Source organism: Monodelphis domestica, chromosome 1 (assembly GCF_027887165.1).
Source record: "Monodelphis domestica isolate mMonDom1 chromosome 1, mMonDom1.pri, whole genome shotgun sequence".
Classification (NCBI taxonomy): Eukaryota; Metazoa; Chordata; class Mammalia; order Didelphimorphia; family Didelphidae; genus Monodelphis; species Monodelphis domestica.
Window position 1 is genome coordinate 275,466,534 of NC_077227.1, and position 16,055 is coordinate 275,482,588.

The 16,055-nt window shown below is 36.6% G+C and overlaps 1 protein-coding gene across 1 annotated transcript in view; it reads left to right on the forward strand.

Moving 5' to 3' along the window:
- The window catches only part of CHURC1 (churchill domain containing 1), a 34,153-nt gene that overhangs the window by 791 nt on the left and 17,307 nt on the right, over nucleotides 1-16,055 (forward strand). The gene's annotated exons all lie outside the window — the stretch shown is intronic.

A 16,055-nucleotide genomic window follows, 5' to 3' on the forward strand; every position in this document is an offset into this window, starting at 1 on the left:
TAGCATGTTTGATCATAAGACCTCTGGATTCCAGATTGAGACATATGTGCCTGGCATACAATAGGCAGTATACAAATGTTTATTCCTTTCCTTTCCCTTTATGATGGAAAATAGCCATAGTAATATTAACCATTGTAATAGTTTCATTGTTTTACCACAGGTTAATTGAAGGGAAAGTGCTTTCTAAACATTAAAGCATTGTAGAAGTATTAGTTCTTAAAGATAGTGGTGGAAAACAAAAATTTTAAGCACTTTATTTGAATTGAAAAATGTTTTTAAGACCCTCACTTATATGTCCTTAAACGTATTATCATGTAAATAAGGTAAACAGTGTTAAGTGACTTAGGCCAGAGTTTGAGAGCGGATTTGAACTTGGGTCTTCCTGACTCCAGCCCAGCACTCTCTCCACTGTACCACCTAGCTGCCCCCAAAAGATCCTTATGTAGCAATTTTGTGTGATTTTTTTTTAAATCACATTATTTTTTTTTAATTATTTTTTCTGTTTAAATAGATTTAATTTTGAAATTATTCCCTGTTTTGAGGAATACTCCTTAGAACAGTACAACACTTTCTTAAAGGTTGAACAAAAGATATGTAAGACCCTTGTGGCCTTAGTGCAGATATCAAATAAGGATTCCCAAGACCTGTATTCCAGGCCCATCTCTGCTTTTAGTACATGTGAATTCAGCCAAATCTGCCCAAGTCTCAATTTTTGAACATATACAATGGGATAATATGTAGTCTGCCTAACAGCTGTTTCATTATGAGAATAAGATGGAATAATGTATAGGAAAATCCCTTCTAAACTAAAAATGAGAAATTTATACAACAGGAATACAAACTTCCCTAGGCTTCAGTTTCTGTTATTATAAAATGAGGATTTGCACTCCTGGGAAACAGACATATTAAAAACAACTTACTGTTGGCCTAAGGCAATATAAGATTATGCCAGAAAACAGTACTATGGCCTTATACAGCCACAGTTAACATATGCCTTAGAAGTTTAGAAAGGGAGCTATGTGTACACCTTCCCCTTGTTGTCTTTTGGAAAAGATGACATTTAAGCTTGATCTTATAGGATTTTTAGAGAGTTGAAAGAGAAAAGTACAAAGAGGACACGAAGCAACATGATAGTGGAAAATGTGCTGAGTTTGGAGCTATAGGAAATGGGTTCATATCTTGGCTCTGTCACTGCTTTACTTTCCTGATCTGTAATATGTAATGATTTACCTCAACGATCCTTATTGTTTAGTCATTTTTTTAAAATTGTGCTAGCTCTTCATTAATCTATTTGTTTGTTTGTTTGTTTTGGCAAAGATACTAGAATGATTTGTCATTTCCTTCTCCAGCTCATTTTACAGATGAGGAAACTGAGGTAAACAGTGTTAAGTGACTTGGCCAGAGTAACAGCACTAGTATCTGAGGGAAAATTTAAAGTTGGGTCTTCCTGACTCCAGACCCAGCACTCTTTCTGCTGCACTACCAAGCTGCCCCAGAAAGATTCTTCTAGCTTTAAATAAATTATTCTATGACCTTATGAAACATGAAACATCAAGAAGATGGGCAAAGACATTTCATGTTACTTTCTCAGATATTCTTTGTCCTAGCCAAACTGGTCTGTGTGCTGTGCCTTATACATGATATATTCCATTCTTCACATCTGCTGTCCTCCATGCTTAAAATGCCCTACTTCCTCCTATGCCTTGGGATCATTAATTGCTTCCAAGATTCAGCTTGTGTGCCATCCTTCAAAGCCTTTCCTAATTCTGACTCCCTCCCAGCTACTTTGTATCACTGGTATCTAGCAAAGTACCTTAATCACAGAAAGTATTTAACAAATACTTATTAAATTGAATCATTCATTTCAATAATTATTAAGCAAATAATATGTGCAGAGCACTGTTAGGTTTTAGGGGAGATATAAAATTTAGATGGGACAAGGAATTTCAGATTTGGAAGGAACCTCAATACCCACCATCTAGTCCAACTCATACCTGAAAAAGTATCTTCTCTCCAACATATCTGACAAATTCATCCAGCCTTTATTTTGAAGAGCTCCACTAAAGGAGAGCCCATTTCCTTCTTTGGCAGCCCATTTCACTTTTGGAAAGTTTTAACTGTTTCAACATTTTTCCTCATACTGATCCAAAGTATGCTTCTTTGCAACTTAGAAAACCAACAGGAATTTATTAAGAATCTACGATATGGGACTTATGGTAAACACGGTGGCAGTCTAGATGCAGGACTCTTCCTCTCCTTACCACCTACTGATATAGATTACCTCAAAAGACCAAAAAAACCAAATTCATATGAACAAAGGGCTCTACAGTAGGGCAGCATTGAAGGTATGTGGGATTTGGGCATCTCCACACTATAAGGGGGTGAAAAAGCTTCTACCAAAACGTGAGCTGATCTACCCTCCCCCACACCACCTATGAAGCCAGAGTCAGAGCTAGTGCACACTAAAATCAGTGAGTGAGCGAGGGGCACCTCTAGAGTGAGTGAGGGGAAACCTCTAGGTCCTTGGCAGCTGACTAAGACCACCAAAGACCAACTCCTGAGAGCAGATAGACCTGAAACCCCAGCAGGCTAAAGAGTACAGACTGTGGGTGCCCATAGGGAGATCCCACAGAGAAGGGCAGCAAACAGTAGAAGCTACAGAGAATCGAGAGGTGACCTCAGGCAAAAACCTAGCTTCTTAGCTCCATACATAGAAAGCCTGCCCTCCTCACTCAGATTTCTGACTGGAAAGGGAAGGAAAAACCACCATAGTGATGGCAGACAGTGCCCAGGAACAACTTTCCAATACCAAGAAAAACAAGAAGAAGGGGTTGACCCTGGATAATTTTTATGGAGGAAAAATCCAGACGACAGAGGAAATAGCAGAAGAGGAAATACAAATAAATGCGCCAAAATCTTTCCAAAATAATGGAAATTGGCCACAAACTCTTGAAGAATTTAAATTGGAGTTTATCAAAAAGGTGGAAGCCTTCTGGCAAGAAAAGTGGAAGATAATTCAAAAAGAAAATAACAATTTAAAGGACAAGAACTCCTAACTGGAGAAACATCTGGAAGCCATAAAAAAGCAAGATAGCCTAAACCGAATTATTATTCCAGATTATATTCCAGATTATACTGGAAAACCAGTCCTTAAAGACCAGAATTAGGCAATTGGAAGCAAATGGTCTTGCAAAACAGCAAGAATTAATAAAGAAAAGTCAGAAGACTGACAAAATAGAAGAAAACATAAAATATTTCACTGACAAGATGACAGGTCAGGAAAACAGATCACGAAGAGACAATTTGAGAATCATTGGTCTACCTGAAAACCCAGAAATAAACAGAAATCTTGACATTATACTACAAGAAATTATCCAAGAAAACTGCCCTGATGTTCTTGAACAAGGGGGAAAAATAGACATTGAAAGAGTTCATAGAACATTCTATATCCTAAATCCTCAAAAGACAGCTCTCAGGAATGTAATCGCCAAAGCTTCCAAGCTAAGGAGAAAATTTTACAAGAAACCAAAAAGATAAAATTCAGATATCAAGGAGCACCAATCAGGATTACACAAGATCTGGCAGCATCTACACTAAAGGACTGCAAGCCTTGGAATATAATATTCAGAAGGGCAAGAGAATTGGGTCTTCAACCAAGAATCACCTATCCATCAAAACTGACTATATACTTCCAGGGGAAAATTTGGGCATTCAAGGAAATAGAAGATTTCCAAGGACCAGTGGTTCTCAACCTTTCAATTTGTAGCAATGAGAATATATAATGCATATCAGGTATTTACATTCCAAATCATAACTGTAGCAAAATTACAGTTTTGAAGTAGCCACCAAAATAATTTTTTGGTTTGGGGTCACCACAACATGAGGAACTCTATTGCAGGGACACGGCATTAGAAAGTTTGAGAACAACTGCCCTAGACAATATAAAATACTTAGGAATCTATCTGCCGTGACAAACACAGGAACTATATGAACACAACTACAAAACACTTTCCACACAATTAAAACTAGATCTAAACAATTGGAAAAACATTAACTGCTCATGGGTAGGACAAGCTAAACTTATTTACTTATTTAGTGCCATACCCATCAAACTAACAAAAACCTTTTTTACTGAATTAGAAAAACCATAACAAAGTTCATTTTGGAAGAACTAAAAGATCAAGGATATCAAGAGAAATAATGAAAAAAAAATGTGAAAGAAGGGGGCCTAGCAGTACCAGATCTCAAAATAGTAGTAGTGGTAGTCTCTTGGTGACCGAGAATGACAATTGTCTTTGTGCATTATCATCTATTGATGTACCCTCATGTGGCTTTGAAGTCCAAAGACTGAGGCACAAAGTTTGTGGCATATGGGGCATAGGACTCCAGTTGTTACGGGAGGTACAGTTGTGGCCTGGTGTCGGCGTTCACGCACAGCAGCAAGAGGTCGATGTTCATCTTCAAAGGTGGTGGCGGCATGGTTAATGTGGGTTCGCCAGCTGCTTCTGACTGTAACAGTTAAAATTTAGGGGAGAATGAGGCAGGTGAAGTCAGTTTCTCTCTGCAAGGAGTATTATATTTTTTAGAGGTTTATTAAACGTTAAAGATTAAAGAAAATACAGAATAAGAAAAAACACGTGCCTAGGCCAGAGACCTAGGCAAGATAACCTCACGTCACGGAAGAGACGTGTCTGCTCCAAAACGGAAGTCCAAAAGAGAGAAAAGAGACCCCAAAACCTTTGCCACCAGCTTAAATCCTTCCTTGATCTTGGCCCACCTCAGAATTCCCATGAGATTACAAAGCATTTTGGGGAAGTGGAGCAAAGGCTTGTGGGGATTGTAGTCCTGTATTCGAGTCTATTTTTTACATGACAGAGGCAGCAAGTTGATGCCCACAGGCAACATAAAATACGAGGCCAAGGATCAGTGGAATAGACTTGGGGTAAGTGACCTCAGCAAGACAGTCTATGACAAACCCAAAGACCCCAGACAGTGTGGGAGAGATTATGTTTGGATCAACACCTCACACCCTACACCAAGATAAACTCAGAATGGGTGAATGACTTGAACATAAAGAAGGAATCTATAAGTAAATTAGATGAACCCAGAATAGTATACATGTCAGACCTTTTAATAGGTTGGATGAAAAAAACAGGGATGTTTAGCAGTCAGGTAGTGCAATGTTTGGAATGCTAGAATTTAAAACAGGAAGACCTGTGTTAAAAGCCTGCCTTAGTCTGGAGGGCAATTTGGAACTATGCCCAAAAGGCGATAGAAGACTGTCTTCCCTTTGATCCAGCCATAGCATTGCTGGGTTTATACCCCAAAGAGATCACAAGGAAAAAGACCTGTACAAGAATATTCATATCTGCTCTCTTTGTAGTGGCAAAAAATTGGAAAATGAGGGGATGCCCTCCAATTGGGGAACGGCTGAACAAATTGTGGTATATGTTGATGAGCTCAAAGGAACAATGAACTGGAGGCATTCCATGTGAACTAGAATGACCTCCAGGAATTGATGCAGAGTGAGAGGAGCAGAACCAGGAGAACATTGTACACAGAGACTGATACCCTGGTACAATTGAATGTAATGGACTTCTCCATTAATGGCAATGCAGTGATCCTGAACAATTCATAGGGATTTATGAGAAAGAACACTATTCACATTCAGAGGAAAAACTGGGAGTAGAAACACAGAAGAAAAACAACTGCTTGATTACATGGGTTGAGGGGGATATGATTTGGGATGTAGACTCTAAATGATCATCCTAGTACAAACATCAACAATATGGAAATAGGTTCTGATCAAGGATACATGTAAAACCCTGTGGAATTGACCTTTGGCTATGGGAAGGGATGGGAGAGGGGAAGAATATTATTCTTGTAACCAAAGAATAATGTTCTAAATTGACTAAATAAATTTTTCAAAAAAAAAAATCTAGAATGTGTTAGGAATTCTGTACTCTGGAGACACAGAGAAAAAAAATGAAAGTCTCTACCCTCAAGGATTACCTTCCATTAGAGAAATAAAAATAAGTATATGCAAAATAAACACAAAGCAAATTTGCAGGATAGAATACACTGGGAAGATTGGGAAAGACTTCACATAGTAGGTGGTACTCAGGTAGTGTTGTATGTAAGCAACAGCAAGGACAATTTGAATGTGCCATAGTATGTAAGAAGGAGTAATGCATATTAAGGTTGGAAAGGCTGATTGGAGCCAAGTGGTGAAAAGCCTAAAAAGCCAGTTATATTTCATTCTGAAGGGAACCCATTGCTTCTATTTATGCCTTCTTCCATTTTACAGTTATTCAAATACATAACAGTTATCATGTTTTCCCCTGTCTTCTCCAGCTTCAACATTCCCAATTCCTTCAAACAATCCTCATATGGCATGAACTCAAGGCCCTTCATAAAGCAGGGTTTCTTTTCTCTAGAAACTTTCTAGCTTCTCAGTGTCCTTCCTAAAATGTGGCATCCAGATTGAATGCATTTCCATATATAATTTGACTAGGACAGAGTACATTGGGACTGTTGTCACCTTAATTCTGAAAATGCTTTGTTGGCTTCATATCACTTTATTGACTAACCTTGAAGTCCATTAAGCCCACAGATCTTTTTTCCAGATAAGCTCCTTTCTGTATATGTTTCTCACATCTTGTTCTTACAAGGTTAGTTTCTAGAACCTTAGTGTAAATAGAATTTACATTTTTCTTTTACAGATTTCATTCTATTCATTTTCTGTCAAAATCTTTGAATTTTGGCTCTGTCACGCATCAGGTTAGCTTTCAGTTATACCATTATGTTAGTCATTAACAATTTAAAAACAGAACAACATCTCTGGGATACTCTACTTTTCCAAGCTGATCTGCTCATTGTGTTAAGCTGTTCAACCAGTTTCATATCCAGATAATTATATTATCTTATAATTCATCTTTTCCACAAGAATAATATGAAAGACTTTATCAAATGCTTTGCTAAAATCTATTAAGCTATCGATAGCAGTTTCCTGATGTACCACCCTGTCAAAAAAGAAATAAAAGTTTAGTATGACCTATTATTGGTAAAGCCATGTTGGCCCTTGTGTTCATTGTTTCCTTTTTTGGAGATATTCACTAAGTATCCTTTTAATAATATGCCCTAGAAATTTGCCTGGAATTAAAGCCAAGCTCACTGGTTTATAGTGTATGAACTACATTTTCTTCTCTTCAGATCCCCTTTTATTCCTAAAGAGAGTGTTTTACACAAAGTGCTTAATCAGTACTTTATTAATTAATTCATTCTTTTTCTTCATCTCTCCATCTGATCACAAAGAAATTTGCCTAATACTCATTTAGAGTAATTTTACCTACATCCACACTCCCATTCCCTTCTCTCTCTTCCATAACCTTGCATCAGCAGTCATCCCTTTTCTCTTATGCATCTTTAATCAGTGGCACATCCTCATCTGTCTATATTCCTAGATTATTTCCCCCCACTTCTTTCCAATGTGGAACTTCTTGAAAAAGATAGTCATGCCCAAATACTTCAACTTCCTTACTACCCACTTTTCTCTCTTTTTAAAATTTTTTATTTAGAATATTTTCCATGGTTACATGATTCATGATTTTCCCCTTTACCACCCCCACCCCCGCTTTCTCCTCCCTCCTCCCAAAGCCAGCAAGCAGTTCCACTGGGTTATAAGTGTATCATTGTTCAAAACCTATTTCCATGTTATTCATATTTGCAGTAGAGTGATTCTTTAACATTAAAACCCTAATTGCATCCCTATCAAACAACATGGTTGATCATATATTTTTCTAATGCATTTCTGGTTCCACAGTTCTTTCTCTGGATGTGGATAGTGTTCTTTCTCATAAGTTCCTCTGGATTGTCCTGGGTCATTGCATTGCTACTGGTAGAAAAGTCCATTATATTCGATTGTGCCATATTGTATCAGTCTCTATACAATGTTCTCTTGGTTCTGCTCCTTTTGCTCTGCATCAATTCCTGGAGGTCATTCAAATTCACATGGAATTCCTCTATTTTCTTTATTCTTTTAAGCACAATAATATTCCATCACCAACATATACAACAGTTTATTCAGCCATTCCTCAATTGATGGACACCCCCTCATTTTCCAATTTTTTGCCACCATGAAGAGCATGGCTTTGAATATTTTTATACAGGTCTTTTTCTTTATTATCTTTTTGGAGCATAAACCCAGCAGTGGTATGACTAGATCAAAGAGCAGGCATTCATTTAAAGCCCATTGTGCATAATTCCAAATTGACCTCCAGAATGGTTGGAGCAATTCACAACTCCACAAGCAGTGTTTTAGTGTCCCAATTTTGCCACATCCCCTCCAACATTTGTCACTTTCCTTTGCTGCCATATTGGCCAATCTACTAGGTGTGAGGTGGTACCTCAGAGTTATTTTAATTTGTATTTCTCTAATCAGGAGAGATTTAGAACACATTTTCATGTGCTTATTGATGGTTTTGATATCATCCTGTGAAAACTGCCTATTCCTGTCCCTTGACCATTTGCCGATTGAGAAATGGCTTGATTTTTTGTAGATTTGACTTAGTTCCTTATATATTTGGGAAATTAAACCTTTGTCAGAGAGTTTTGTTATAAAAATGTTCTCCCAATTTGTTGTTTTCCTTCTAATTTTGGTTGCATTGGCCTTGTTTGTACAAAACCCTTTTAATTTTATATAATCAAAGTCATTCATTTTACATTTTGCACTGTTCTCTCTCTCTCTTGCTTGATCTTAAATTCCTTCCTTTCCCACAGATCTGACAGGTGTACTAATCTATGTTCACCGAATTTATTTATGATTTCACCCTTATATTTAAGTCTTTTGCCCATTTTGAATTTATATTGGTAGAGGGTGTAAGATGTTGATCTAAACCTAATTTTTCCATACCGTTTTCCAATTTTTCCAGCAGTTTTTGTCAAATAATGAGTTCTTGTCCCAAAAGCTAGGGTTTTGCGGTTTTTTTGAACACTAGCTTACTGAGGTCATTTGCCCCTAATCTATTTCATTGATCCACTGTTCTGCCTCTTAGCCAGTACCATATTGCTTTGATGACCATTGCTTTATAGTACAGTTTAAGATCTAGTACTACTAGGCCTCCATCCTTCACATTTTTTTTCATTCCCTTGATATTCTTGATCTTTTGTTCTTCCAGATGAACTTTGTTGGAATTTTTTCTAATTCTATAAAAAAAGGTTTTTGGTAGTTTCATAGATATGGCACTGAATAAGTAGATTACTTTTGGCAGGATTGTCATTTTTATTATATTAGCTTGTCCTATCCAGGAGCAATTAATGTTTTTCCAATTGTTTAGATCTAATTTTAATTGTGTGAAAAGTGTTTTGTAGTTGTGTTCATACAATTCCTGTGTTTGTTTTGGCAGATAGATTCAAATATTTTATATTGTATAGGGTGATTTTAAATGGAATTTGTCTTTCTAACTCCTACTGCTGAGTTTTGCTGGAAATATATAGAAATGCTGATGATTTATGTGGGTTTATTTTGTACCCTGCAACTTTACTAAAGTTGCTATTTTCACTAGCCTTTTAGTTGATTTTCTGGGATTCTTTAAGTATACCATCATATCATCTGCAAAGAGTGATAGTTTAGTCTTCTCACTGCCTCCTTTAATTCCTTCAATTTATTTTTCTTCTCTAATTGCTTCTGCTAGCATTTCTAGTGCAATATTGAATAAAAGAGGTGATAATGAGCATCCTTGCTTCACTCCTGTTCTTATTGGGAATGCATCTAGTTTATCCCCATTACAGATGATGTTTGCTGATGGTTTTTAAATATATACTATTTATTATTTTGAGGAATGACCTTTCTATCCTATACCTTCTAGTGTTTTCAATAGGAATGGATGTTGTATTTTGTCAAAGGGTTTTTCTGCATCTGTTGAGATAATCATGTGATTTCTGTTGGTTTGATTATTGATATGGTCAATTATGTGAATAGTTTTTCTAATATTAAACCATCCTTATATTTCTGATATAAATCCCACCTGATTATAGTAAAAATCTTGTGAAATTCATGATCACTTGCTGGAGTCTTTTTACTATTATTCTATTTAAGATTTTTTGCATCTATATTCATTAAGGAGCTTGTTCTGTAGTTTTCTTTCTCAGTTTTTTATCTGCCTGGCTTTGGAATTACTACCATATTTGTGTCATAAAAGGAATTTGATAAAACTCCTTCTTTGCTTATTTTGTCAAATAATTTGTATAATATTGGGATTAGTTCTGTAAATGTTTGATAGAATTCACTTGTGAATCCATCTGGACCTGGGGATTTTTTCTTAGGAAGTTCCTTGATAGCTTATTCAATTTCTTTTTTCTGAGATGGGATTGTTTAAGAATTCTATTTCCTCTTTTGTTAATCTGGCCAATTTATATTTTTGTAAATATTCACCCATTTTACCTAGATTGTCATAGTTATTGCCATATAATTGAGCAAAGCAGTTCTTAATACTTGCCTTAGTTTCCTCTTCATTAGAGGCGAGATTGTTCCTTTTATCTTTAATCCTGTTAATTTGATTTTCTTCTTTCTTTTTTTTATTAGATTGACTTGTACCTTATCTATTTTATTTGTTTTTTCAAAGTACCAGTTTCTAGTCTTATTTTTTAGTTCAATAGTTTTTACTTTCAATTTGATTAATTTCTCCTTTAATTCTTAGGATTTCCAATTTAGTTTTAATCTTGGGATTTAAAGTTTGTTCTTTTTCTAATTTTTTAAGTTGCAAACCCAATTCATTGATTTCTTCCCTCTCTATTTTGTTGGTATAGGCACTCAGGGATATACATTTTCCCCTGAGTACTTCTTTTGCTGTATCCCATAGGTTTTGATATGATGTCTCCTCATTGTCATTCTCTTTAATAAAGTCTGTAACTGTTTCTATGATTTCTTCTTTGACCCACCTGTTTTGAAGAATTAGATTAGTTTCCAGTTAATTTTAAATTTGCCTTTCCATAGACCCTTGTTAATTATACTTTTTACTGCATTATGATCTAGAAATGTGGCATTTATTATTTCTGCTTTTCTGCATTTGTTTGCAACATTTCTATGTCCTAGTACATGGTTGGTTTTTGTATATGTTCTATGTACTCCTGAGAAGAAGGTATATTCGTTTTTATCCCTCTTCAATTTTCTCCAGGTATCTATTAACTCTTTTTTTCTAGCATTTCATTTACTTCCCTTACTTCTTTCTTACTTATTTTTTGGTTTGATTTATCTAGTTCTGAGAGGGGAAGGTGAAGATCCTCCGCTAGTATGATCTTACTATCTATTTCTTCCTTGAGCTCCTTCAATTTTTTCCTTTAGAAATCTAGATGCTATACCATTTGTTACATAGACGTTTAGTAATGATATTACTTCTTTTAACAAAATGTAATTTCCTTCCTTATCTCTTTCAATCAAATCAATTTCTATTTTGGCTTTGTCTGATATGATTACTACTCCTACTCTTTTTACTTTAGATGATGCATAATATATTCTGCTCTAGCCTTTTACCTTGAATCTGTGTGTGTCACCCTGCCTCAGATGTGTTTCTTGTAAACAACATATAGTAGGATTCTGGTTTTTAATCCACTCTGCTATCCATTTCCATTTAATGGGTAAGTTGATCCCATTCACATTAAGTGTTATGATTACTAACTATGTATTGCCCTCCATCTTATTATCCCCTTTAGATCCTGCTCTATTCCCTTTCACTCTATTCCTTCTCACCAGTATTTTGCTTTTCATCGCCCTCCCAGTTTTATCCCCCACTTCCCTTGACTTGTTCTCCTTCTACTTCTCTGTAGGGTAAGATAGAATTCTATGCTCTACTGAGTATACTCGTTTTTCCCTCTCTGAGTCAGTTACAAAGAGAGGAAAGTTTAAGCATTGCCCATCACTACCCTTATCCTCCCCTCTCTGTATTGATTTTTCTTGTCTCTTTATGTTATATAACTTAACCCACTCTATGTCTCCCTTCCCTTTTCTCTCAGTGCCACCCTCCCTTTCAGCCCTTGATTGATTTTTAACATGTAATTCCTTTGCATATATCATACATGCATATCATTCTATAACATCACATTTACATATATATCACTATCATCGTATTATCATAAGCAGATTACTTTTCCAACCTCTTTCTGAGTAAATTCCTTCTATCTTCTCTACTACTGAGAGTAATTTTTGAGAATTATAGAAATACTTTTTCCATATAGATATGTAAACATTTTTACCTTAATGAGTCCCTTAAATTTTCTCTTTCTTATTAACCTTTCTGGGCTTCTCTTGTGTCTTGTATTTAGCCTTCATATTTTTTGGTTAGGTCTGGCTTATTCCTCAGGAATGCTTGGAAATCTTCTCTCTTATTGAATGACCATTTTTTCCTCTGAAGAGTATACTCAGTTTTGCTAGATAGGTGACTCTGGGTTGTAAGCCCAAATCTGTCACCTTTCTGAATATCATATTCCATGCCTTCTGATACTTTAATGTAGAAGTTGCTAGGTCCTGAGTGATCATGATTATAGCTCCATGGTATTTGAATGGTTTCTTTCTGGCTGACTCAAGAATTTTTTCGTGGTTTGGTGGCTCTTGAATTTGGCTATTACATTCCTGCAAATTGTCAATTGAGGATTTCTTTCTGGAGGCAATCTGAATTCTTTTGATTTCAATTTTATTTTCTTGTTCAAGAATCTCTGGGCAGTTTTCTGTGATAATTTCTTGTAATGTGATGTGCAAGGTTTTTTTCTTCATCATGGCTTTCAGGTAATCCAATAATGCTCAGATTGTCTCTCCTAGACCTGTTTTCTAGGTCAGTTGTTTTTTCATTAAGATATTTGATGTTTTCCTCTATTTTGTTCATTCCTTTAATTCTGCTTTATTGTTTCCTGATTTCTCACGAAATCAATAGTTTTTAGATGGTCAGTTCTGATTTTTAAGACCTGGTTTCCCTCTGTCAGTTTTTGGTTCTCCTTTTTCGGTTGGCCCATTTCTTCTTGCATCACTTTTCATTTCTCCTTGCACCACTTTCTTTTCTTTTTGTGTCACTTTCATTTCTTTCCCCCACTTTTCCTCTACCTCTAATAATTGGTGTTTGAAGTTGTTTTTGAGCTCTTCCAGAATCTGTTTCCAATCCATATTTTTCTTTTGGACTCTGAGTGTGTTTCCTTTGCTTTTGCTGTTCCCTTCTGTGTCTGCACCTTGCTTTTTGTCTCCATAAAAAAATCTTTAGTTAGGTGCTTTTTTGATTGTTTGCTCATTTTTCCTATCTAATTATAGGTAGGTTCTGTTTTCTGGGGAGGTGGGGTACCCTCTTAAACTCTAGTCCTTCCTTTGTTATTTTCACCTCATTTTCTGGGTTGTTACTAGTTTACCTGATGGTCTGAGGGCTGAGAGCTCTGAAAGTACCCTCTCCCTGCTGATTCAATTGAGATGCTGATAGCTTGAAGACTTTCCTCAGGCTTGAGTGTAAGCTTTTGATTTCAGTCTGAACTTGATCAGGTCAGGTGTTGATTAGATTCTAGCCCCAGGCTTGGGCTCAAGTTGTTTAGTCTCAAGGTGTTCTTGATGCAGTCAGGCACACTCTTGATTGCCCTGTCCTGTAGCTCCACCCCTAGTTTTTGGCAAAAAAGTCCCAGGGAGGCTTCCCTTGAGAACTGTGTCCTCCCCCCAAATCATGGATTATGTCCTCACCCCCAAGCCCAGACTGTGGTTCCTGGCTTTGCTTTGGGCCCTCACAGATTGGTCCCCTTCAGCCCAGATTGCCTTGGAGTTCTCCACAGGTTTGCAATTCCAAGGAATATTAGTTGGCTTGGGCCACTAATTGCCCAGCAGGCTCTCAGGGTCTGATTTATCTTGGGCTTAAGTTCAGGAACCTGTGAGAGCAGATGTGTGGGGTGGTGGGGTATGTGGTTTGTTCATCACTGGTTGCTTTGCCTCCTGCTAGCTCCATTCCCTTTTCACCTTAGTTCCCCAAATGATCCTTGTCTACCTTTTGGGTTTTTCTTTTTTTGAAGGTTGTTTCCCTTTGTCCTAGGTTCAACTCTGGCTTCTGACATTTCTTAGTTGTGTGACCCTGGGCAAGCTAAAAAATGTCAGAGGCCATATTTGAACTTAGGACCTCCAGCCTCGAGGTCTGGCTCCTTATCCAGTGAATTACCTAGCTGCCCCTGGCTGTGATACTATTTTTCTAACTTTATGTCTTCTATCTCTTAATTACTATAGCAATTTATGAGTGCATTGAGGTTCATAAAGTTCTTTCTTCATGCTCCAGGGAAAGTACTTTTGGAGTAGCTAGGTGACATGTTGGATAGAGCATCAGGCCTGGAGTCAGGAGGACCTGGGTTCAAATATGGCCTCAGACACTTCTAGCCATGTGACCCAGGTCATGTCACTTAACCTCATTTGCATAGCCTTTGCCCTACTGTCTTAGAATCGTTACTAAGACAGAAAGAATGGGTTAAAGAAAAATATACATATTCTTATTGTGTATCTACCCTGGGCTTTCTTCACTTGTGACTTTGCTCATGTCTATGATCAGAAGGTCCCTGTCAGCACTTACGTGTTGAAATCCTAGAAATCCTAGCTACACTTTAATGTTCTTCTCAAATGCTAACTACTTCCTCCATGAAGCATTATTTAATCCTCTGTTGATAATAATCTTTCAGATCTCACAAAGCACTTAGAATGCTTCTCTTGTGTACTTACCATGTATTATTTTGTACTCTAGTTATTTATGTATGTATCATAGCTCCCTACTAGATTGTGTCCCATAAAAGCAGGGATAATTTTCTCTTCCAAGGAAAATGATTTTGGGATTGGAAAGGACAGAGCAAATTATGGTTAACAGTAAATTGATAACTGTTTTGTGCTAGAATTGCCTCAAGGAGATCTGATGGTTCAGGATCAGGATTTCATCAGTCAATCAGTAAACATTAAAAACCTATGTGCCAAGCACTATACTAAGGTACGGTCTGGAACAAAATAAGATACTTGTAGACATTCTAACACCTAACCAAAAAAAAAAAATGCTTACCTAATAATAGCAGAAAAAAGATACTTGGCACTGGTTCAGGTTAGACATAGCCACTGATCTCTATATAGAAGTTATTCTTGTCAGAAGGGTGTGTTGCCTTGCCCCACAATGTCAGAGTCAAGAGGGAGAAAGATTGGAGGCTGTGGTGAGTGAGTTTCAAAGAATCATATCTCCATAGCTAGAAATGGTTGTACAAAACTTTCAATAGCATAGTTTGAGAAGATTAATAAAGCCAAATTGAAGGAGGTTAAAGAAGGCCAGCATATTAAGAAAAATAGAGGCAATTATTCATATATTTAGAGGAAAGAAAGAGGAGATAAAGGAAAGTCTCGATGATGGGAATGGGGAGTTGTATCAAGGGAAAATGCTATTAGGATAAAAAAAGACTTCGCGGTGATGTAAAAGCTGAGGGGAAGGAATCAATAGGAAGAGATTGAAAATATTAGCAAGGGAGATAATGGGTTAGTCTAATGGTGAGTTCTAAATTTGCAATGCGTAGGTAGTAACTGGTTCAGATTGTCATCATGTACAATATTTAGATGTTTCTCTTTTGGATATGTACAGATGTGTGGAGGATTGTAGTGGGTGCATTTCACAGATAAGCAACAAATAGGCCTGTGTTCAATGCAGATGGTGATGTGATGTATTTACAATGAGTTCTTGAACAGAACTATGAACCAAACATGAAAATGGGCAGAATTAATTGACTGAACCCAATTCTTAAAAATGTGAACTCAAAAACAAACCTTTCTTCCTCCAGAAATTGCCTAGTGAACTAGTTCAAAAAAGAACTGAATCTGTGCTATTTTCTACAACTGTTGTTGGCACATAATTTGAGATTACAAAATATTTTCCAAAATAACCCAGAATTTAAACCAGCATATCAATCATGCCCAATCTTTGATCTGAACCATTTAGTGTGTTAGGATTAAAATTCCCTGGAGGCTATATACATTTATAATTATTAGGTAGTGAAAATTGGAGAGAAAGACACATTATCACATGTCT